Consider the following 22,377-nt stretch of genomic DNA (forward strand, 5'->3'; position numbering starts at 1 on the left):
TAAAAGACTACTTTCAAATCCTTGCTCAGGCTTCTCCTCTCCAGGCTAAAAAGTGTCTTTTCTGACGCTGTTGGCCTGTTTTTGCAACAAGAGCATACGGTTTGGCCCGTATTCAGCTTACGCTCCACTGTAGCCCCTAGGTCTTTTTCCAGAGTCACTTCCCACCTGTATTTGCGCATGCAGCTACTCCATCCTGAGGGCAGGGCTTGGCACTTGTCCTTGCTGAATCCTGTCTGATTGACCACGGACCATTTCTCAGGGTCATTCTGGATACTGAGTGTCTGCAGCTCCACCCAGCTTGCCCCCAGTAAATTTGCAAAGTCTCATGAGGACGGGCTGAGCCAGCGAGGCATGCTTAGCTTACGGGGGACATGGTAGCCATCTTCGCACACCTGAAAGGCTCCTGGAAAGAAGAGGAAGGGCCACTGTTCTCCCTTGAGGGCAGGGCGTGAAGCAATGGCTCTGAATTGGAGCTAAATCAGGTTAAATTAGATCTGCAGGGAAAAAGTCCGATATCCTGGACCAGACTGCTCAGGGGAGCATTTGACTCTCCTGCACTGGAGGGCTTTCAAGAGGAGCTGGGTAAGCATTGGACAGGGATGATGAAGGACATGGGTGGACCTAGGATTTTGAAAAGGGTGCAGATGTTATGGTGCATCATCCCGTATCAAACAACACACAGTTTCTCCAGTTACAAAGAAACTAGAAACTTTACTCATATGCCTGTGTTATTTAGTCTAAGACTGATGCAAAAATGAATATCACGTTATTGGAATGTGCTGTCTCATACAGGATGCACAAAAACCACAACAAATTAGGCAAAAAATAATCAAAAGCTGTTTCATGAGCCCTGCCTTGCCAAAACCCAGCTCTTGGGGACGAGGGTGGGTGTTTCAGGGCCTGGTGGCCCAGCCCATGCTTAGGAGGGGATGCAGGCAGGGACTGCAACGGCAGGCCAGAGCCTGGGGGCAAACCCAAGCTGGTTCCTGAGACCGGCCCTTGTCTGAATGCAGTTGGAGGAAAAGGGCATCGTCCTGCTGCACAGCAAGCTTGGGGGGGGGCCAAAAACGTGTCACTCCTACGAGACAGGTATACACGTTGTAGCCGTATTGGTCTAGAGGGAAAGGCAATCAGGATTCATAGTAGAGATGATCTCTTTTTTTGCAAAAATCTTGGTCTCATAAAAGCGATCGTCTCAACTGCGAGTCCTGATCGCCTCAGTCCTGTGGGAGGCACTTGGGCCAGCTGAACTGAGAGCGCCTCGTCCTGCAGGCCAGCCCTCGTAGGTACGGTCGCCCCTCGCACGCCAAGTCCTGGGCTGGATGCCTGGCGCCCAAAGCCCGTTCCTCGCCAGATGGGGACTCTCTGCCTGGGAATCAGGAGCAACTCAGGGCTACGGCATCTTCCAGTGGCCTGGCCCCACATTGCTCACTAGATGGTGCTCGCGGTCCTGTTTCACACGGACCCACCACGATGCCTGTCTGCAGGGCTGCATAGTCGGGCTGGAAGGGACCTCTCAAGGTCATCGGTGTAGTCCAGACCCCCCTGCTCCAAGCCACGTCATCCCTGGTGAAGTCGTCCTGGCCGTGTGTCTGTCCATCCCTAAGGAAGCCATCCCAGCCGCTGAAAGTTATTTCCATACCTGAGTTAATGGTTTTAGCTAGAGTTAAAAAAAAAACAAAACAGGCCCATGGGTGTTAATAGCTTCTAGGACATACACCATGCCATTGCTTAGTAAAACATCCCAGCCTCACACCACTGTAAGCAGGATATGGGGTATAATGTCCCACTCTCCGAAGGTACACCATGCAGTTGCTTAGTAAAACATCTCGTCCCCGCACCGTTGCGATCAGGATGTCGGATCTCACATCCTGATCTCAGACGCTGGCCATTGGACAGGGAAGCTCTCATAGCAGCCTGCCCAGTTGCGGCTGTTACATGGTTAAAACAATGCCAACATAAAATACGCTGCTCTGATTGAGCCCCCAGCTTTCTCAGGCTTCCTAGCGTGTCATGTGCAGTCAGCCATCTCCAAGCTCAAGAAGACTGGCAGCCTCAAGCGCTGCAAGACCCCTGTGGTGCACAAATGGAGCAGGATGGAAATGCAGCTGCTTCTGGAGTGGAGGATGGCAGCGATTTAATAGCACAGAGCGACACAGCTGCTCAAGCAAGGAAGGGGTGAATCGGTTCAGGTGCAAACGCATAGGGGAGGCAGTACACTGCAATAGGGAATACCGCCCGAGGGCCTGATCTGGAAGGATTTGCAGGCTGGTGTCTCAAAGAGGCAGTTGCTAGAGGGCTCTGAGGACCACAGAGGGGTCAGGTGCGTGTTAACTTGGGGACAGAGACCGCGAGCATGAGTGCTGACCTATTACTATAGCACCCAGCCTCCCGAGCACCCTGTCTGCGGAGACCTCACTGCTCCTCCAGCTGAACAGGATCCCCCGCCGTGAGGTCCCACCCCCTGCTGCGGGTACCAGCCTGCTCACGTGCAGCAAGGGGCTCGCACAGGGTGGGGTTGCAAACTTAGGGCTGACACATCAGGCTGCAACAGCTCTGATTTTGGGTATAACGCGTAGTGCCTCCCTGCTAGTCCCAGGCAGAGCTATGGGCTGCATGCTGAATGCTGGCCCTTCTTGTCAGAGGTGCTTAGTGCATCTTGGGCCATTTGTCCATTTGTATCTGAAGAGCCATTACGAGTCCTGCTGGCCCAAAAGTAGCCATACGTGTCTTACCAGCCTGCCAGGACCAGCACGAGCAGCTGGAATAGCAACAGGCATGGAGTAAAGGTGGCGGTAATTACACCTGTCTGAGACTTAAGTGCTACATAGCTGGCCAGGGCTTATGTGCAGACACCCGATACAGGCCTCTCCTTCCCGTGAAACTGCCCCTTGTGCTACTTGGAGCGGGGATAACAATCTCTCCGAGTCCCCAGGGTGTAGGAGAAATGGCTAGATGAGCGGGTAGGTGCGTCTGGGGGCGAGGAGGGGTGTCTCTGGTCGCAGTGTTGTGGGTGGGAGAGGAGAGGGGTAGCAGCCCTTCCTCTCGCGGAGTGCCATCGCTGGAGCTAGACGGGGACCAGTCCTCCACCCCTCGGGATGGGAAGGACTCCCCGAGGCAGACAGTTGTTTCAAGATGTAAACTCCAAATGCACGGGGATGTGTCAGCCCGTGCCTGGAAAACCAACTTTTGTTTTTTTCTTTTAATTGACCTGCATTTTCTGGCCAGCCCCTGGGGCTGCTGCCCGCACTGCTGACCAGGCGCTTTCGGACAAGCTCCTGTAAACACCGACAGCCTCGTCTCAGAGTCTCCTTCCGGTTCGCCCCGCCGCGCTGCCCGCGAAACCCAACAACAACACTGAGACCACAGCCTCGTCGCGCTGCTTTCTGGAAACCCCCCGGCCACCTGCTTCCAGCGGCCTCTCGTCTTATTTACGCTTTTCACAGGCAGGGACCATATCCATGCTCCACAGGCATCAGCTTAAGGCAGTGGGGCCTGCTCCCCGTGCAGGGTCTTTAGCACCATGGTGTGACCCATCCAGGATGCAAGCGGCAGTGTCTCCTTTTGAGGACGATCTCTACCTGAGGTCGCTTCAGAGTCCAGTCCTTGAGCCACAGATCTGCCCGCAGAAGTTGCAGGGCTTTCCACAGTGGGGCCTTTCCTTGTCCTTGCTCTGCTTTCTCTGCTCTGAGGGCAAGATGCTCCAGGATGTCCGTGGTTATCCCAACCTCTTTGCAAAGCTCCTGCTGGGAAAGCGAAGATGGATCAAACCGCAGCACTGCATGAAATACAGCTTTGGAAAGACGAGGATTTCACCCCAGAACGTAAGAGCAGAGATGCTGCATCAAATGAAAAGGGACCAATTTGTCAGGCAGCAGCAACCGCTCCGAGTTAGCAAAACAAGGAAAAGTGGCTGTTCAGGTAATCCAGGGTGGAGACTGTAATAATAAAACGCCCTCACCGAGGCCACACGGTCTGAAGCCGAGTCGTCCCAATCTACAGCCCTCCCACGGGACAAGATCAAGTAAAAAAGCGGAGTGAAAAACGCCGCAGGTGGAAGGAAGGCTTTCTCGCTAGGCCAGTTGACAGCGGGCCCCCAGCGGAGAAAGGAGATGTGTTTTCACACCAACGAAGCAGTTGGCATTACTGAGTCAGGGATGACGGCGTGAAAGTAATTTCCTTGCGGGAACGCGTGCTGCCTAATGAAGGTTTCCAAACACCTCTGCCCTCAGCCCAAGTGTTTTTTGTTTTCATTTCCACCTTGTTTTTGCCCCGTGTTTTTGTTGTTCGGCCGAGGCCGGGCGCTGATTAACAATCGGGTGGGCAGCTTGTTTGGGAGCCGCGGGGAAAGGCCGGTGGGACACAACAACTGCTCTTGCCATCGTTGTAATTCACCGGCGAAACCAGGAATCGGGCCGTCGATGACAACAGCTGGCGCTGCTCCCGGATCCGGGGGGCTTGAGACACCCCACTTCGATTTCCTAGTTGCAAAGCAGCAAGCCACGCACCCCGCTTTCCAAACGAGAGGGGGTCGGGCGTGATGATCCTGCCAACTCTACGAATCTAGTGTTATTTCCCCGCGGCGCTGGAGGGCTGCAAGGATACGTCCATGAGGAGCAACTGCAGTGAGGGGATCGCTCAAGGCCCCAGATCAAAAAACAAATCCATGGATTTAAACGGCTGGGGGAGAGGGGGAAACAAGCAGTCCCGACCAGCCGCCTAATTACGGAAGGCGAGAAAAGAGCAATCCCCTCCCTTGATAATCTGTTTTTTTAAAAATGACTTCATTGTAGACAAAGTCTAGCGCTGCGGCCCTGGCCACGAGAAAAACAAGGGATTCAACAGGGCTCTTGGGGTGAATCCGATCTCTTTTACTACACCAACTTCGATAGCTGGAAAAACATTTTTTAGCACGCTTCCGGGTTTTAAAACCCTTCGTCAGGCTGAGGAAGCATCTGCGGAAGGGTTTTTAAACCCGAAAGCTTGCTAAGAAAATTTTTTCCCGCTATTTAAGTTGAGCTGATAAAAGAGATGGGATTCACCCGAGGAACTCTGCCTGCCTGCGTCCGTGGTCTGACAGGGCTGCACCCCGCACCCCGACGGCGGGGAGCATTCAGCCCCGCCGGCCGGCCGGCTCGGCTCGTGGCTAGCGCCAGAAGGGGCACGAGGGAGCCCGCCAGCCAGGGAGCTGGGGAGAGGCCTCGGCTGTTCCCCCTGAGGGAAAATCCCCGTTCTGTTCCGTATTTGGGCCTGGGGGCAGGGACAAAATGGCAGGGGGACGATGCTTTTGGCAAGAAGGGCGTCTGGGCTGGCGGGCGGTGGAGGCCACCCAGAGGCTGGGGAGTCCCAGCCCGGGCCTGCAGGGAGGGGGCTGGCGGCCCCTGCCCTAGGACTGCGGCCCAGCGCCCCTGGGACGCTTCAGCCCGTGGGGCTGGGCCGCCCCAAATCTCCACAGAAACGGCTCCCCCTCGCGCCCCGCCCCCGGCGCCGCGCCGCCGGGGGCGGGGCCGTGCCGCTGTAACGCGCGGCGGGGCGGAGCTTCCCCTCACGTCGCTACTCGTTCATTCATAAGGAGCGGCCGGCGGGGCCCGGCGCCGGCTCGTGTCCTCGCAGCCGCAGCGGAGCCGGGAGCGGGCGAGGGCCGCAGGTGAGCGCCGCGCCGCGCCCTCCCCCCGCGGCTGTGCCTGTCACGCGCGCCCGGGGGCCTCTCGGGCTGGGGGCCTGTTTCGTGGGGGCGCCCCGCCACCTCGGGGAGCGAAGCCTGGGCTCCTGGCGCCCCGGGGGGGCTCGCGGGCTCTGCCCGGGCGCCGCCTGGGCCCCTCCTCGCCAGGAGAAGCGGCGCAGGGGTCTAGCGCGGGTCTTCCTTGCGGGGAGGAGAGCGGCCCGGGCTGACGTGCAGACCGGAGTAAGCAGGAGCCCCGAGCAGCCCAGCGGGGGTCATGGGAAGGAGCTAATTTTCCCACTCGCGCAGCGTGGGGTGTTAGGCCCATTGTACAAGTGGGAAAGAAGAGGCGCGGGGAGGTGCCGCGCGTTGCCCAGGGTCGCTGGGAGGGCAGCGCGCGTCTGCCCGCTGCCCCACGCTGCTCGGCCGGGCTCCCGGCGAGCCGAGCGGCTGGTGATTGTCCTGCCCGTGGGACCGTTCCCGCTGCGGGGAAACCCCGGCAGAGCTCGCCGTGCGGGAGGGGGAGCTGAGGCAGGACCCCCGCCCGGTGAGTCGGTGGCAGGGCTGTGATTAGGGCCCGCTGGTGGCGCTGACGGCTGAGAGCGTGCGGGCTGGGACCTCGCCGTTCCCTGGACTCCGGGGCGGCTGCGTGGCACCGGCTGCCCGTAGCTCTCCGGCCTTGCCCGTGGGCTAGTGGAAGAGCCGTGGGCTCAGCCTGTGCTGCGCCAGGGCAAGGATGCTGAGACTCGTGCCCTTCCCCTTCCTCTGGTGGCAGCCGTGGCCCCGTTCCCACCATCCCTCCTGCACTGGCGTTGTGGGAAGTGGGGCTGAGACCCGGTCTTGGCTGCCCAGGGCCTCCAGCTGCCTCTTCGGTGCTTGAAAGGAGCTGGGGCATCTCTCGCTGTCCTGGGAGTGATCCGTGGTGCAGGTCCAGGGCAGCGTCTGGGGTGGGTGGTGGGGACCCCCCTACAACCGCCTGTCCTGCCGGTTCTTGCTAGGCGCGTGGGGAAGGGCTGCGCGTTTCCCACCCCAGCCTCGTGGGTGGGGGAGAAGCGGCCTGGTAGCCAGAGGGTCGCGGCATTGTCGCTGTTCCCTTGCTGTGTGACAGGAGGTCTGGAGGCGACCCCCATCCCCTTTGCCCAAAATCCTGGAGGGGGTGGGCGTGGGGGTGGGGGAATCTGCATTGCAGCACCAGCTGTCTGCTGCTTGCTCCCTGCCCTGCCGTCTTCCCCGGTCCCACCCCGGGCTCTGCGAGGGGGCCCGTGGCCGGCAGCTGGCAGGAGAGGGATGCCCGAGGCCTGCGTGTACTTCTCTAGCTGCCAGGTCCAGCCTGGGACCTGCACCGGGCACTTCCCGCCCCATCCTGGTGTCTGGGTGCCCCCGGGGACCGAGCCATCTGGCTGCTGAGCTTCAGCCCAGCAAGGAGGTTGGGTACCGGGGGCCCCTGTGTCTCCATGATGTGGCCCAAACCACATGGCAGGCGGGGAGGGGTCACAGTCGGGAGCTGTTTTAAGTCTGCTCCGGGGCCCAGGCTGCATCCAGAGCCGGCAGGAGCCCAGCGGGGGGTGGGCAGGGGGGACAGGAAGGGATGTCGCCGGAGTTGCTTTGTGCCGGATCTGCCACGGTGACGCTTTGCCTTGTGCCAGTGGCCTCTGCCCCCTCCCAGGGTCCGGCAGGTGGATTGGCCCAGCCCCGAAATGCTCCCCCCTCTCCTACCGAACTCCTGCCGCTCCAATTATCCCCTGGTTTGCAGCTTACTTAGCCATGAAAATCGCATTGCCTCCGAGCGGACGTGTGTGGGTCTGTTTTGTCTGTCTCTTTATTCCTGGCACCTGCAAGTTCTGTTGGCTTCGCAGTTTTGTCCCCCCCCCGCCCTTCCTCCCCCTCGGAAATGCAGCCCAGGGCTGCGGCGAGGGGGCTGGATCAGCTCGGGGCTGGGGGGCCCGAGCACCTGCAGGCAGCAGGCGTGATGCGTGTGCAGCACCTTTGGCAGGTGAGCCCGGCCTTGCCTCCAGCGTCCGCATCCCGGCAGCAGCCGTGTCCTTGCCTGCCGCGCCATGTGGCCCTTGGCTGCGATGGGAGATCCCTTTAGCAGGGATATTGTCGCCCCAGCGCAGCACCTATGGCAGTCTGTGCCTCCGGCTACGCCAGGGAAGCCTCTGGGTGATCCCGCTCCTGCCCCTGGCCGCTGGGGCACGGTGAAAGCTGGGCAGAGCTGGTGGCCCCCGAGCCACGTGCTCCAAAAACCTGGTCTCTGGGCTGAGGTTGGGGGGCTTCCGGCGGCACCTCGACCCCCGCCTCCATCCTCTCGGAGAAAGAGGCATCTCCTGATGTGATGCCAGTGGTGCTGAGAGAGCAGGATGCAGCTCTGGGCGGAGGTGAAACCAAGCGTCTCCATCCCTAGTGGGTGGCCCTCCCCCAGCCCCAGCTCCCAAGGCCGGAGGAGGAAGCAGAGGGAGACCTACCATTGAAGGGGTCGGAGCCTTTGTTCTGGGGCTGCGTCATGTCTCGGCAGGGTGCGGGGCCAGACGCTCCCCGGGGAGGGGGCGCCGCGGCCTATAATTACCCCGGCCATTGCTCAGCACCGGTCTGGGATGGAGCTCCTCGCAGAGCCGAGGCCGCTACGGCCTCACCCTCGCCCTCGCCGGGAGGAGATGCCCAAGCCGAACCAGCTGCTTGTCCCATGATTGTTGGCCCGGGTGTCCCGTGGGAGGGCATCAGGCCAGTGCCATCTCTGCCCAGGCTTGATGTTCAGCTCCTGGGCCCCTGAGAGAGCAGCTGAGCATTGGCCGTATTGATCTGTGCCATGCGGGAAGGGTCCGTGCACCGGGGCTGGGCACCGGGTCACCTTTTGCATTGACGCGTCTCCTTGTCGTGCACTGGTAACCCCACAGCCCCCCACTCTGCACGGCACCAGCTGACTCCCCAGACAAGGCCTCACTGGTGAGCTGAAAGACGGGCATCCGTGTGCCGCCTGCCCCGGTCCCGGAGCGTGGGCACAAACGCCCAGAGCCGCTTGCTTCCCCCAGCTGGCAGTGCCCACTGCCAAAGGTGATGTGGGCGGTGGGCTCTGGTCTAGGGAGGGGCCAGGCTCCCGCCCACTTGCACTTTCCCTTCCCCATCTCTTTTCCACGGTGGCTGTTCTGCCGTGGTATCTAAGCGCCAAGCACCCTCGCTGCATTTGAGTCACTGATTATGTGCATCCTGGCCCCCCCCGGCATCTTGTGATGTTGCCTCGTAGAGGATCACCGCGGCTGACTGCACCGTACTGCTGTCTCATCCACGAGACGGGCCTTTGGGAGCAGGGTGTGAGCCTCGTGGCTGCTGCGTGGCTTATGTTGCATCCGGTGTGCTCCTTTAAAAAAAAAAAAAAAAAACCTCTCTGCTGCACCTGGCACCCCACATCCTGATCCACGATCCCCACTTTCAGCTCCTTTTGGGTTGCCCACGGGCAGCCACTCCTGCGCCTCTCGCACCACGAGGCTGTGACGGGACGGATAATGTGGCGTCACCCACCCCCGTGCCTCCAGGCACAGGTTGGGGCCTCTTGTTTTGGAGGAAAAGGCTCAGGAAAGCTCTTGCTTTCATCCATCCGGCTTTGCTTTGCCATGAGACGTTCTGGTCTCATCCGTCCCGTTTCCTGCAAAGACTTTCTGGGTGGGGGAGGAAGGGGCTTGTGACACGAGTCCCACGGAAGTGAATCAAGCAGGGAAACCTCTTCCTCTTCCAGCTGCGCCGGCATACGCGGAGGCGGGCTCTAGCAGCATGACCTACCGCCTGGGGCTTCCCAACAGCTGGAAAAACGTGCTTAGAAAAACTTGGGGGGGCTTCTCTAGGCATCACCAGGAAGTCCCCTCCCAAAAGCTTGAGCTGCTCTTCAAGGACCTAGTGAGACCCCATTGGAAAACAAATCCTCCCCTGCTTCTTGCCGGTAACGACCAGGGCATTAAACCAGGCTGGGATAAATCCTCTGCGTTCTCCAAACATCGTTCGTCCCCGGCACCGACACGAGCCGCATCAGGTTTTCCCCACAGATTTCAAGCCAGCGAGGTGTTGCAGGGAGGGCTGAGCTGTGACCCACAACCAGCCCCGCTCCCCGTAGCCCATGGCACAGTGAAAGCCTGGCTAGATCTCCCATGTCCTCGGGCCATGAGGAACAACAGGCATTTGGGTTGCTTAAAATAAGCTCGTTTTGCCCAAAATAGAACTGAAAGAAAACAACCCAGCCTCCCTCCAGTATCCTCCGGCGGCTCTTCTGGAGAGACGGCTTTGTGCGCGCGGCTGTTTACGGCCCAGCTGCTCTTCTCGCCCCTGCAACAAAGGCCTTATAGAGGAACGGCGCTGCACAAGAGACCGAAGACAATGGCCAGCAATTGCAAGAGTGCAACAGGTCTGGCAGGCAGCCACGGCTGGCCCCGTTGTGCCCTAGCAGCCCACGGAAATTTCCACGTCGGGAGCCTCGGGGGGGCTTTCTGTGCCCGGTGAACTCCTGGCTCCGGCCGGCCTGTGGCTGAGGAGGGAAGGATGAGGGCTCCCGGGAATCGCTGCCGGGTTGGCTGGCTCCCGGCTCGGGGTGGTGGGTGCAGGGCAGGGCTCCCGATGCATGCGCGCTGCCCGGCGAGGTGGGAGCATCTGGCGTGCACGGTGCTGGAGGGGGCTTCAAGGGTCATCTAGGCCAGTCCCCTGCGTGGCAGACCTACTGCTGCCCTCTGCTTGGAAACCTCCAGGAGATCTCGGTCCAGGCTGCTGCCCCTGCCATGGCTTGCCCTTCCTTGCCCTTCTCCCGTCTCCGCCACCTCCGTCTCTTAGGGGCTGGGAGTTGGCTGAGCTCTCCAGGGTTGCATCCTCCACATAGGCTCTGCTGTCCATGCCCTTTTTAAGCAATTGCACTCCGGGCCTGGCCAGGATGGATGTCCTCTGCCCACAGAGGCCAAGGTCAAGTCTCCTATGCCCTGATGGCCTTCAGGACATCTCCAGTTCCCAGGGTATGGGCCCGCAGCCTGGTGCTGCCTTGGGCAAGGTTGGTGCAGGTGCTTTGGATGTGAGAGGTTCCCCTGAGCTCAGCCCTTCCATCCAGCGTGGCCGAGAGCCACGTCACCACGGCCTGTCCCGGGTCCTTTTGCTGCAGATGTCTGGTTTTCTCCCATAGCCTGGTTGCTCTAATCCGAGTGAAATGTCTTGGGGAGCATACCGCGTGCTGGGCAGGCTTCTCCAAGGAGCAGCATGGTCCAAGGCAGAGGACTCTTAGGCTTGGCTGTATGCCCTGCCACTGCCCTCCTGGTGACCTTGGTCATGATCCCCCTGCTCCTCTTCCTGCTCCAACCCTGTGTCTGGTCTGTGCTGGCTGCAAATTCACTGCGACTTTCTCTTAGCGGGACTGAGCAGGCGAGCAGTGTAGACGGGGCACAGAGGAGCCTCTGCTGTGAGCCGCCCAGCACTTGCACAGAGACCCGTAATGTCCCAGGGCCCATATCTGCATGAGGATGCCTGTCATATCTCTGCTGATCCAAGGGGGAAACTGAGGCAAAGCCCACAGAAAGAGCTGGGACGAGCCTGGGTTGGGTTGAGCCCATGTATCTTCTGTGCTCGTGTAGAGATGCGCTGCACGCACACGCCTCCTCGCCCCATGTAAAGTCTCCTTTAAACAGGATCGACCCCACCACTCCCTGCCCTCCTTCCCCATCTGAAGCAGCATTGAGGATGTAGGCAATCTGCTCCGACGAGGCCACCAGCGGTACGTCCTTGGCCAAGGCCAGAGCCTGCATTGCCGGGGCCTAGGAAGCCGGCGGGGTGGGAGAGCAGCAAGTGAAGGATATAGAGGTCTTGGATGGGGTGTGGGACAGAGTCTCCTAAATCCCCCCTGAGACGGCGGCTGTGTTCGGCTCTGCCTTGCTGTGACCTTTGCGGGCAGCCCTGAGGGAGGAGGCTGGTGTCAAGCATCGTGGCAGTAGTGGCTCGGTGGGTGGGATGGGGGCATGGGCAGGCATCTGAAGTACAGACCCCAGAAGTCCAGCCTTAGCTCCCCACTGGACTTCCTATGTGAGCTTGGAGAAGTCCCTGCGGTCTCCTGCCTCAGTTTCCCCACCTGCAAAATGCTCCCAGGAGTGCCGTGGGGAGAGCTGAGGCAGGCTGGCTCCCGGGATGCCCAGCATGAAGGTCAAAAGGCCTCAGAGAAGTCGTGTGGACCAGAGGGATGGGGGAGGTGTGGGGTGCCCCCAGCGGAGAGATGTGTAGGCAGGAGGGGCCCCCGTAAACACAGGAGCGAGCGTGAGCTTCCACCCTCGCTGCCAGCGGGAACAGGCGTGCTCTGCCGCTGCTATTGCTTCCTCCCCCTTGGAGACTGTCTTGACGTGAAGCATTAGTGCTAATTAGCTCTTCAGAGTCACGCTCTCCTCCTGACACACGTGCACGTGTCTTTTCCCTTGGGGCACGGGTTTGTGGCACCAGGAGGTGTTTTTGAAAGCCCTGCCAGGCGCAGAGGCAGCCGGGGCCAACAGCGGGCCTGGTGCTGGGCTGCAGGTGTCTGTGGGCCAGGCCCAAGATGCATCCAAAGGAGCGCATCTTGACTTGGCTTGAGGCACACGGTGCGTCCTCCAAGGAAACGGGCTCGATCCTGTCGAGCGTGTGGGGGTTGTTTAGTGGCCTAATTAAAGGCAAAACGTTCAGGCCGCTGCTGCCGCCGTTCATCACAGGAGATGCGTATCAATTTCCTTCTGGAGCAGGAAATCCCTCGTTGGCTTCGCTGCATCCATCAAAACACTCGGCCTCTTCAGCAACAGAGCGGGGATGAGTTGCAGGGCAGCTTTCTGGCCCCAAGGCAAAGAGACTGGGGTGGGAGGGGAAGGACAAGAGGATGGAGGGGATTTCTGTCTGGAGGAATGGTTAGGGACTAGCCTCTCCTCACTTGCACCGGGGTGAATCGGGAGCACCTGGCTGACACGAAAGGCATTGTGCCCTCCACAGGGAAGCCATGTGAGGGCGTCACTTAGCCCTGCAAAGGGCCTGGCTGTCCCCCAGTGCCTCAAAATGCCCGTTGTGTTGTAGCCAGATTTCTAAGAGGTGATTGCAGGGTTGGTGCCCCAACTCCCTTCTGTCCAGATACACAGGCACTCTCTCGGCTGAGGCCCTGGCTACTTTCGATCAGGATCCATGGTGGCGGGGATTGGAGCTGGGGTTGTGCCCTTGCACCAGGGACTGTCCACGTTGGGAAACAAATGAAGCCATGAATGCTGAACTTCTCCCACCCCATGGGAGATGCCCCCCACATGGGCTCAGCCTGCAGGGAATGCTCCCCCATCTCTCTCGGTGCTGCCACTGGGTTGATCCCCCTTGATGCCAGGCATGCATCTTTTCCCCCTTTCCTCAAGATGGCATCCTGCAGCTGCCCCCGGGGCTCCAGCTCCCTGGGGTCATCCCGACTTGGTGGGAAGGCTTCGCCTCGGACCCTGACTGCTGGCTCGGATCCCAGCTGACCTTCCGCGACCTTGACCCGTGTCTCACCAGGCACCAGATGAGCCCAGATCAGGTGGCAGAATAGGAGGGTGGCAGGGGCAGGACCTAATGGCTTGATCTGTGCACAGTGAAAGCTCGGTGGAGGGTGGCACAGGGCTGGATGCGTTGTGTTGGCAGCTCTCGTGACCTGAAGCTGCTTTGCTAGCGGGGCAGAAAGCTCGGACAGAGACCCCAGGGGTTTCTTAGCCGTGGTGCTGCCTCGCCTGATGCCCTTGGCCAGTCCTTATCTGCCCACCCTGCAGTAGCTGGATTTCCCCCGCCGTCCAACTGGATTTCGGGGTTGGGAGGGAGTGGGGTGGTGTTTAGCCCATATGGAGAGAGGCTTAAATAAACAAGGACACTCTGTGCTTGTCGGGGCCAACTCGGCCTGCTTCTCTAGCACCGCTTCTTGGAGGAGCTCTGGTCACCCCCCAAGCGCTGGCTCATCCCTCCCCAGCCCCGTGCGTCCCGGATGGAGAAACTGGGGGTCCATGGCAGAGACCCGCTATGGCCTCTCTTGTCTAAGCATCTCAAGCACTAGCAAATTCACATGCCCCTTGGTTGCAGTGGGGTGGGGATGGTACCCCCCCACCCCATTTTACAGGTGGAAATGGAGAGGCAAGAGGCTCGAAGCCACCTCCCTGTGCGGGGCAGCTGGGCCTGAACCTGGGTATCCTGAGCCCATTGGCCCCACGGCAGGTCTTCCCCTCGACATCGGCCCCCACGGGCAGATACGGCGACTTGTGGGGGCGCCGCAGCCCCGGGCGCTCTCGGAGAGGAGCTTCTGCCCCCTGCGTCTCATTAAAGCTCCCCAGGCCCCTGCAAGGGCTCAGCCTTTTTCCAGGTCAGCTCATGGGAAGTGGGACCTAATTAGCCCCTGCCACATCGTGGGCTCTGGAGGTTTTGAGCCTTCCCCCACCCTCCCGGCTCCCCAGAACAAGCCGGTGCTGACGCTAAGCCTCCCTCGAGCCACGCGGCCTCCTCCTGGGCGACTCGCTGCATGACAGATCCGGGTCAGGCGTGGACGAGCTGCTCCCCTCCTCTCCCCGCCCGGCTGCCGCAGTGCGTGCAAGTCCCCTGAGCAGCCGGTGCCCGGCGGGACTCGAGCTGCCTCTGCCACTCGAGGGTGGCAGGTCCTGCCGCCCAAGCCCAGGCCGTAGCGGGGCAGGCTCTCTCTGGTCTCTGCCGGGTGGGTCTGTAGGACCAGACTTCCCCCCTCTTCTTACGGCCACGCCTTCAGGGCTCTGCTCTCAATGTCCTTGGTGCTTTTTGGTTTGACCCCGTGCTTGCGAGACACTGCGGGAGACCCGCCATGGGGGGATCTCCTGGCTCTCCTCTGCTCTGTCCTTCCCTGTGCCATCCTAGGTGCCCAGGCTCCTTCCACTCGTATCCTTCACGTTGCATCTGAGCAAAGAAAGTCTTTCCAGCTGCTTCGGTCCTGTCCCTGCATGCCTCGCTCAAAGCCTCCCTTTTAGAGCCACCCCCTTGCTATCAGATGGGAACGCTGTCCCCTCACCAGAGCATCTCTCGTTGCTCCAACCCGTGCCACGAGTGCCGTCCGATCGGCCCGTGGATCTGCTGCCACGTCTACAAACGGCCCTTTCTCTCTCGCTTCCACCACCAGAAACCGCTTCGGTTCCCACCCCCCTCTGTTCACAAGCATTTGTGTGTCCACAGCAAGTGGCTTCCCCCCCGGAGCAGCTCTCGGCCAGGATCTCGAACAATGTCTAGTACACAAGTACTGCGCGTGCCTTTCTGGGATCATCTGGGATTGCAAGGACTTTTTCAGCAAAGCAGCTTCTGAACGGACTGGAGTATGCAGCACCTCCATGCGCTGCTCGTGGCTGAGCTGGGAGGCGACAAGAGCAGGAGAAACAGGCCAGGGACCTGCTTTTGTTCTGTCCATGCAGGTTGCCCACGCAAATCCATGCATGTCGTCCCCCTGAAAGCAGTGCTGGCCGATAGGGGATCACGGACATCTGCGGGAATAATTCATGTGCCAGTAAAACTGACTTCTCTGGGACATGCAGACCTTTTTCCCACCCCCCCCAGTGCCTTTTAATATTTAAATAGCAAATATCCAGCATGCAAATTTCTCCAGCCGGGTGTGTTCCTCGCACCCACACACGCCAGCCCCGAAGGCAGCTTGCAAACAGCCTGTGCTTTCCAGCTCATACGGCCTCTCTGCTCTGCTCTCGGCACTGACGTGGCTGTTGCAGACATTGTTTCTCACCGCGGCAATCATCCTCTGCAGCGAGAGACACAATGAATGCCTGGCAGGCGTTCCCCCCGCACTGTCGTTTGGGAAAGCGTTTCCCCGGCTGACAGCTGAAACCCTGCGACAGCTCCGCAGCGAGCTGCAGCTCGTGCCCTCTGCAAAGGGCAGGGTGGCACTCGCTGCAGCATCAGGTCGGCACGTTGGGTAGGGGCACAACGGGAGCTCTGGGGCTGCTGACCTGATCGTCTCTCCCGTCCATCCAGATTTAGCTGCTTGGACCCTCGGTCTGCATTTAACTCGGATCTGTGGCATCTTTTTAGTTCTGCCCCACAGTTTGCCCATATCTGATCCTAGGTCCCTTTGGCCTTGCGGCAGTGTCTTTTTCTGGCCGCACGCCCCTTCTGATGCTGGCTGCAGCTGTGGGCACTGGGCTTGGCGATGCTGGTGGTGAGCCAGTGAAGGTTTCCGTCGTCCAAGTCTTCTTTCCAGGCAGCTAGGTCAATGAGCCCCACCTGCTTTGGGCATGATGGTGGTTGGGGTGCCAGGCACCTGCACCCCACCTCTGTCCTGAAAAAAAGCGCTGCATCTCGGCAGGGCTCCAGTCCGATTCTCGTTCTGGGGAGTTTCTCCTCAACCCTTCGATGCACATCCTGCCCCGGGCCCTTGCCCAAAGATAATTTACAGCAAACTCCCCAGGGTGCAGGGGGCTTTGACTGTTGCATGGGGCTGGGAGGGAGCCCCACTCCCCACCTTTCCTGCTACACACGTCAGGGGGGTTTTAACTCTGAGGCAGTGGATGCTGGCTACCACTGAGCCTGGGGATGGTGACTGGGTCATGCCAATGCCCCTGCTGGGACTTAAACCCAGAGGGTCCTGGCTAGAGGGTCTTGCCTCTCCACTTGAGGCTAGACCAGTGCCACGTTTTGGGGTCGGGAAGGAATTTGCCCCCATGCCTGGATGCGGGGGGCGGCATGTAGCAGGGGCCCAGCCGTTGTCTAGGATCGCTTGAGGGTATATTCATAACCTCTTACAGCTGCAGGATGTTGGCTACCGTGGTCTCCCTATTTTACCAGCGGCAGGTTCGGGTGCTGTGCCAGGGTTGACAGCAGTTTTACAAAGAGTTGAGATGATGATGGATTTGTCTGGGATGGTTTGCATGGGGATGAGCCTGCCTCGGGCAGAGGTTGGACTGGATGTGACCTTGGAAGGTCCCTTCCAGCCCGACCTCTCTGCAATTTATTATTTTTTTTAAAAAAATTTTTATTTATTATTTTACTTTTTTCCCCTAAATCTTCAGTCCCTGGGCAGCCGCGGGTGTTTCTGTTTCTCCCTCCACAACACGTGGCTCTGACAGCATTGGCACCAGCTCAAGTGCATCACCACTCTGAGTGGCATTGATCCGACCCTCCCTGCAGGCCCCAAGCAATCAGCCCCCCTAACGGTGCTGTAGGATGCAGCTCTGTAGGACCGGACTCCACAAGAAGTAGCCAAAAAGCGCCTGCCTGGCAAGCTTATTCTCTATAAAAGCCTTGCTGGAGTTGAAAAGCTGTCACTTAAAATCCTGCCCCTCATAGCTAGCATCCATCCCACGTGGGTGCCCGGTCTGTCCCCTTACACCACTGGCCCTGGCTTCCCACGGTGGCCTGGAGCCAGCTCCTTGACTAAGAGGCTTTCAGTGGCGGCACGGGGGCTCGTCCCCGCACGACAAAGACCGCGTTGTGCGACGGGGGAACAACACCGGGGGGTAGGGGGGACCTCCCTGTCTCACGCGTGGGGAACAAAGGGCTTGTTTGTGCCTGGTCTCTGGGGGCTGCGCCCACTGCCTGTGCTGGGCTGTAGCTAGGAAAACCTCCGGGCTGGACCAGCCTGGGGCACGTGCCCATTTTGAAGCAAAGCTGGTGGGTTTTGTGCCTTCCAGCACTTCGGTGGTCTGGAAAAGGAAGCGTCTTTCGCTGAGATCCCAGCACCGAGTTCCCCTTGCCCAGCTCCCCACCTCGGCAGCATGGGAGAAGCTGGAGCAGGCCCCCAGCCGCACCGTGCAGGGTGCTGCACGCACCCAAAGGAGCGGGCCCCAAGAGAGCTGTGGTGCACGTGGCTACGAGCCATGGGACCCAAGTCATGAACATGGAGGAAATCCCCCAGCTCCCTTTCACCGGTCTGGACTTCTGCAGTCTGGCTTTTCCCAGGAAGGTACAGCCCACGGCAGCGTGTGCCTGAGCCTGTGCTGATTGCCGGCTGTGCCCGCGCCCGTCTGCTCGGAAGAAGTAATTACGAGGCATCAACTGCTCAGCCAAAAGGTGAATCGTCTCAGGCTACTTCCTCTTGCCTGTTACAACCTGTGGCATCATGGCAGGTGGCTGGGAGCTGCTCCTAGTCCTGCCACTGATCAACTGAGAGTCCTTAGTCAAATCACTTCCCCTGCCTCTCGGGACTCTCCTCTGATTGCAAAACATCAGTGATTTTTCTACTGGAGACTCGAGAGCAGCCTGATTTGTGGGTTGTTCCACTCCCGCTGTGAAAGACGAGCAGAGCGTCTTGGCCCATTGCACTGGGCCCTGCCACTGTCGTCTCCATTACCCCGTCCCCGCAGTAGCCGAGTCTTGGTGCTATTTCTGCTCCCTTCCGGTCCCTGCCCAGAGGAGACACATGTTGCGGCATGGGAGAAGCTGGAGCAGGCCCCCAGCCGCACCGTGCAGGGTGCTGCACGCACCCAAAGGAGCGGGCCCCAAGAAAACGCGCAGCCCGCATGCCTTGTGACTTCATTGCATTGCTTTAATCCTCAGCCTGAGAAATCTGCCCATAAGACCTTCCTGCTCTTGGATGTTGCAGCCCGTCATGCCGATGGCGGCTGCTGCTCCCTTCTTCTGTTGGATAACCCGTTTGCTTACGTCGCGGCGTGTTACGACAGGCGCTTCTTCCCCCAGAGCTGGCCACGTGGTCACGGTGAAGTCCTTTGCTATAACCTGAAACAGTAATTTTATTACAGGAAAGGCAGGGGGTGTTATTTGACTGGTTCCCAGGTCCTGGGAGAAAATAGCCTCATTCCTGTTAGCCTTGTGTATGTAATAATATATACTGCCTTGGACAGGGTCGGATTAAATGACCTCCTGAGTTGGATGAGATGACCTCGGAAGTTGCAGCCCAGCTTCCCTATGCTTTTATAATGTGCATATGTATATATGAAAGTCTATTTATGTATGTATATACATGTGTATGTGTGTACACACACACACACACACACACACACACACACACACACACACACACACACACACTTTCTCTCTTTCCCCTCGAACGGTTTTAAATTAATTCCATTTGAGCCAATGCGGCAAATACAAGGGGCGACCTGCAGCAGGACTCGTGCCCGACTCCTCTCTTGAGTGGGGAGGACAGAAGGCTAAAACCAAATTAGTCACTGGATTTCAAACCAGGCAGACTTTACAGGAGGGGAGAAGTGCTTTTACAGAGGGCCTAGAAATGGTCAGCTTAGCTGTTCGGGGAGGGGGGGAGTTTTTTTAGCTCTCCGTTACAGGACATTAGCAGGCGTTTCTGCACACAGTAGCACCTGCCTTTATTGACGGCTTCTGCAGTTCTTCTCAATCTTTGGCTCTTTGGTTGAAGCAGGGGCTTCCCACGAGGAACGAGCTTTAGCTACAGCGGGGATAAGTATCCACGCAGGGCTGGGCAGCATCCCTAATGCAGCCAGGCCGCGTCGGCTCCCGGGGCACACATGCAGCCTTCTGAAAGGCACCGAGCGCTTTGCCGTCTGTAATCCTTTCCCTGCCCCAGGAAGGGGGCATCTGCCTCATTCCTTAAAGGGGGAAACTGAGGCACAAGAGAAGCCGACCAGCCTTGCGACAGGTTCGTTGAAGCCATAACTTCTCCTGCCTGTGGCCCAGGGCTGGAGGTTTTGGTGGGCTGGGTGTGCAACGGGGCTGCCTCCTAGCACCTGTGACCTTGCAAGCAGCTCATTTGGCCGAGACGCTTCCCCAACGCTGCCCGTCCCAGCAAAGCCACGGCGTCCGAGGTCGATGGGGTGGAGGGGCTACCAAAACCGGCTGCGCTCGCATCCTGCCTGCTCTCAGGGTCAGGTCCAAAGAGTAAAAGGGAGACCTACTTTAGGCCTTGCCTTTGCTGTCGAAACAAAAAAGCAAGAGAGCGAGCAAGCGGTAGGCGTCTCGCTGTGAAATGGTGGCGTGCTATGGGTAGCTCGTACAGCAGCATAGCCAGGCAAGGTTCGGTACGTGATCTCCGGCTCCCAGCTGAATGCTGGAGGCCTCATGGGGAAAACCAACTTGTACTTTTTGCTGCCCTGGGGGGTTTTGTAGATCACTACGTACCTGGCACCTTGCAGTGGCAAAGCAGCTGGCAATGAAAGCATGATCACCAGGTTCAGTAAACACAGGTGCACTGAACGAGAAGAACTGACAACCAGCTATATTGTGGACCAGTAGGCGACCTCTGCAGAGCCTTGGTCTATCTCTCACTAGCTAGAACTAGCTCAGGGGTGCTCAGCCCCCAGCCTGCAGGTCAGATCTGGCCCAGGTACATGGGGAGCCCCACAAGCCATAGCCCTGAGCACGCAGGGCAACGTGAGGGCTCGCTTGCAGCCTATGGGGCGGATCCCGGTGCAAGGCCCCAGTGTCCTGGCACTGGGACCTAATGGGGGCAGCACGGCGCCTAGGGCCTGATGCACATGGGTGGGGGTAGTGCAGGGTCCAATCCAGCCTGTGGACCGTCCCGTGCCATTCATCTGCCTCGTGGACCTGAAACATCGAGCAGCGCTCAACTTAACTGTGGGTCCGTCTCCTAACGACCGTCTTCCTCGGTCTCCTTTTGTTAGAGAACAGCTTTAAATTGCAGCTTCTCTCGCTACTGGAGGCACAGCGGCGCGCCTGAATAAGACCGCTTGGGGAAGGAGCACGATGTGCGTGTCTTCCAGCCTGGCAGGCGTGTTTTGTGAGGTGCAGTCCCCTGGTCCTCCAGGATGAGAAGAGCTCCCACATTAAGGCTGGGTTTACAATTAGCCTTGCCAGCTCTTGGGGGAGGGGTGCGCCAGAGCTGGCGGCAGGGTCTCTGCAGCCCAGTCTGCACGAAGGTCCCAGTGATGTAGTGCTGTGCTCGAAACTGCCTTCTCCTGCCTGCTCGCTGGTGGGCTCGGGATCGATGGGTGGCCTGGGGTTGCTGGTTGCAGAGGCTTGGCAGAGGTGGCCTACTGCTCCACAGTAAAGCTCAGCAGCATCCTGCTTCTCCCTTGGCTTGGATACGTGCTTTAGAAAGCGGTGGAGCAACCCAAGCCTCTTGACCCGGCTCCCCGGAGATGGTGGCAGATGCTGTGTCTGCCTGTAAAGGGAGAGGTTGCAAGGCAAGCAGCTGGATTGGAGGGCAGGACCGTTACTGCTCTGAAATTGCTGTCCCAGGGGAGGACTTTGGAGGTGAAATGAGGGGGATGGCTAGGCTCGAATGGGTTTTACGAGCCCCTGGAAGCAGGGGGCAGCCAGAGGCAATTTGGGAACGATAGAGCAGCAATGGCTGTCAAAACCCTGGCTGCCTTCTCTAGCGGTCCCAGAGGGTCCTTTAGAGGCTTCATGCTTGCGAGAAGAGCAGGACCCCGGCAAACTTGTAGATCCCAAGCTGCATTTGGGATGCCAGCAGGTCAAAAAACTTCTCCACAAGCTGCGCGGCGGCACTTGGAGCCCGAGGGTCTGCTTTGGAGTACAGCTGTGCTTCCCATCTGCCCGTGGCGGGTACCTGGCAGGTGACTTGGCTCTGCTGCGGCTAGTACCTGGGCACAGGAGGCAGAGGCACGTTTCTGTGCACCCTCCACGCTCCCAATGCATGCCTGAGCCCTGCGAGCTGTGCCGGCTGGTGCTTAGTGTCTCTAATGGCCAAATCCTGCTTTTGAACATTAGCTTTGTCTTAGCAGGCACCACACGGGCAGGACCGTGGCCTATTGCCAGCTCCGTAAAATAAACACACTCCAAACCCCATTTTTCTCTTGTTTTAATGAGATTTTTCTTAATAATTAAACTGTTTGTTCAATCCTTTTTTTCTTTTCTTTTTTTTTTTAAGTTCAACTAAATTAATTTAATGTAGTTATATTGGAGAGAGCAATTGTTTTTGTGGCCCCACCCCCCTGCCATTTTTGGTCTAGATTTCTCTCCCTGGACCACTTTGCTCCGACTCGAGGCCCTTCCAAATATACCACCCTCGACACACACCCTTTTGTCCTCTGCAGCCTGCAATGCTCAGGTGCCTGGAGTATTTTTAGGTCTCCGTTTAGGAGAGAGGGCTGCTCCACGCTTCCCGGTTAAATGCATTTGCCTTTCACCGCCAAAACTGCTGAGTCCTTGCGCTCATCCACTCTGGGAGCGAGCGTGCCGCGGGTCTGTCGGGACTGCGTTGCGGTTGAGGCAAAAGAGCAGGGGGGGTTGCGAGAAGCCTTCGAGACGAGGCTGTGAACTTGAATGGCCCATCCCTCTCCCTGAAGGATGGATGAGGGGAAATGAAGGAAATCTATCAAAATATCGATTGCCTCCCATCTCGCGGTGCACTTGGCCTGCCTTGGACTCGGCCGCCTGCGCTGGCAGGTAATCAGGTTGGCTTTCGATTCAATTGGTTGTGCCATTGCTGCTTGGCATTCAGGCTGGAGAAGCAAGAAAAAGCTGGAGGCTCTGCTTTCCAAGCTGGCTGCTTCGAGTGTCCGACCCACGCTTTCCCCTAACTCGCGTGACTCACGTAGCACCCGGTTGCAAAACGAGTGTACGTATGAGAGCAGTGAAAGGAACGGGAGCAAAATTGTTGGCCTTGGCACCAGGCCTCCCTGGCGTTTAGCTGCTCCTACGTGGCTTCCCCTGTCCCGACAGGGTCTGATTTGTTTTCCTGCTTGCTTTGCTGCATCAGCCTTGCAATTTCCCTTTTGCATTTCTTCCTCTCGCTTAATGAAGCACGGCTGTCTTCCCTTCCCTTCAGTTTTGGGAGACGCAGGTCTCGCCCCAGCTCGGGG

At 58.8% G+C, this 22,377-nt stretch overlaps 1 protein-coding gene across 4 annotated transcripts in view; it reads left to right on the forward strand.

Annotated features, from left to right (window-relative positions):
- Nucleotides 1–5,514: 5,514 nt before the first annotated feature.
- The window catches only part of RELT (RELT TNF receptor), a 41,218-nt gene continuing 24,355 nt past the window's right edge, over nucleotides 5,515–22,377 (forward strand). The window contains exon 1 of one of the 4 annotated variants that reach the window (XM_090030779.1): nucleotides 5,515–5,647. The gene's annotated coding sequence lies outside the window, so the exon portion shown is untranslated. Of the gene's footprint in view, nucleotides 5,648–9,411; nucleotides 10,053–22,377 lie in introns of those variants that run through there. The other 3 variants (XM_090030782.1, XM_090030780.1, XM_090030781.1) reach the window with 3 other exon arrangements.

The sequence above is a fragment of the Crocodylus siamensis genome, chromosome 1 (assembly GCF_052110815.1).
Source record: "Crocodylus siamensis isolate JL-2025a chromosome 1, ASM5211081v1, whole genome shotgun sequence".
Lineage (NCBI taxonomy): Eukaryota > Metazoa > Chordata > Crocodylia > Crocodylidae > Crocodylus > Crocodylus siamensis.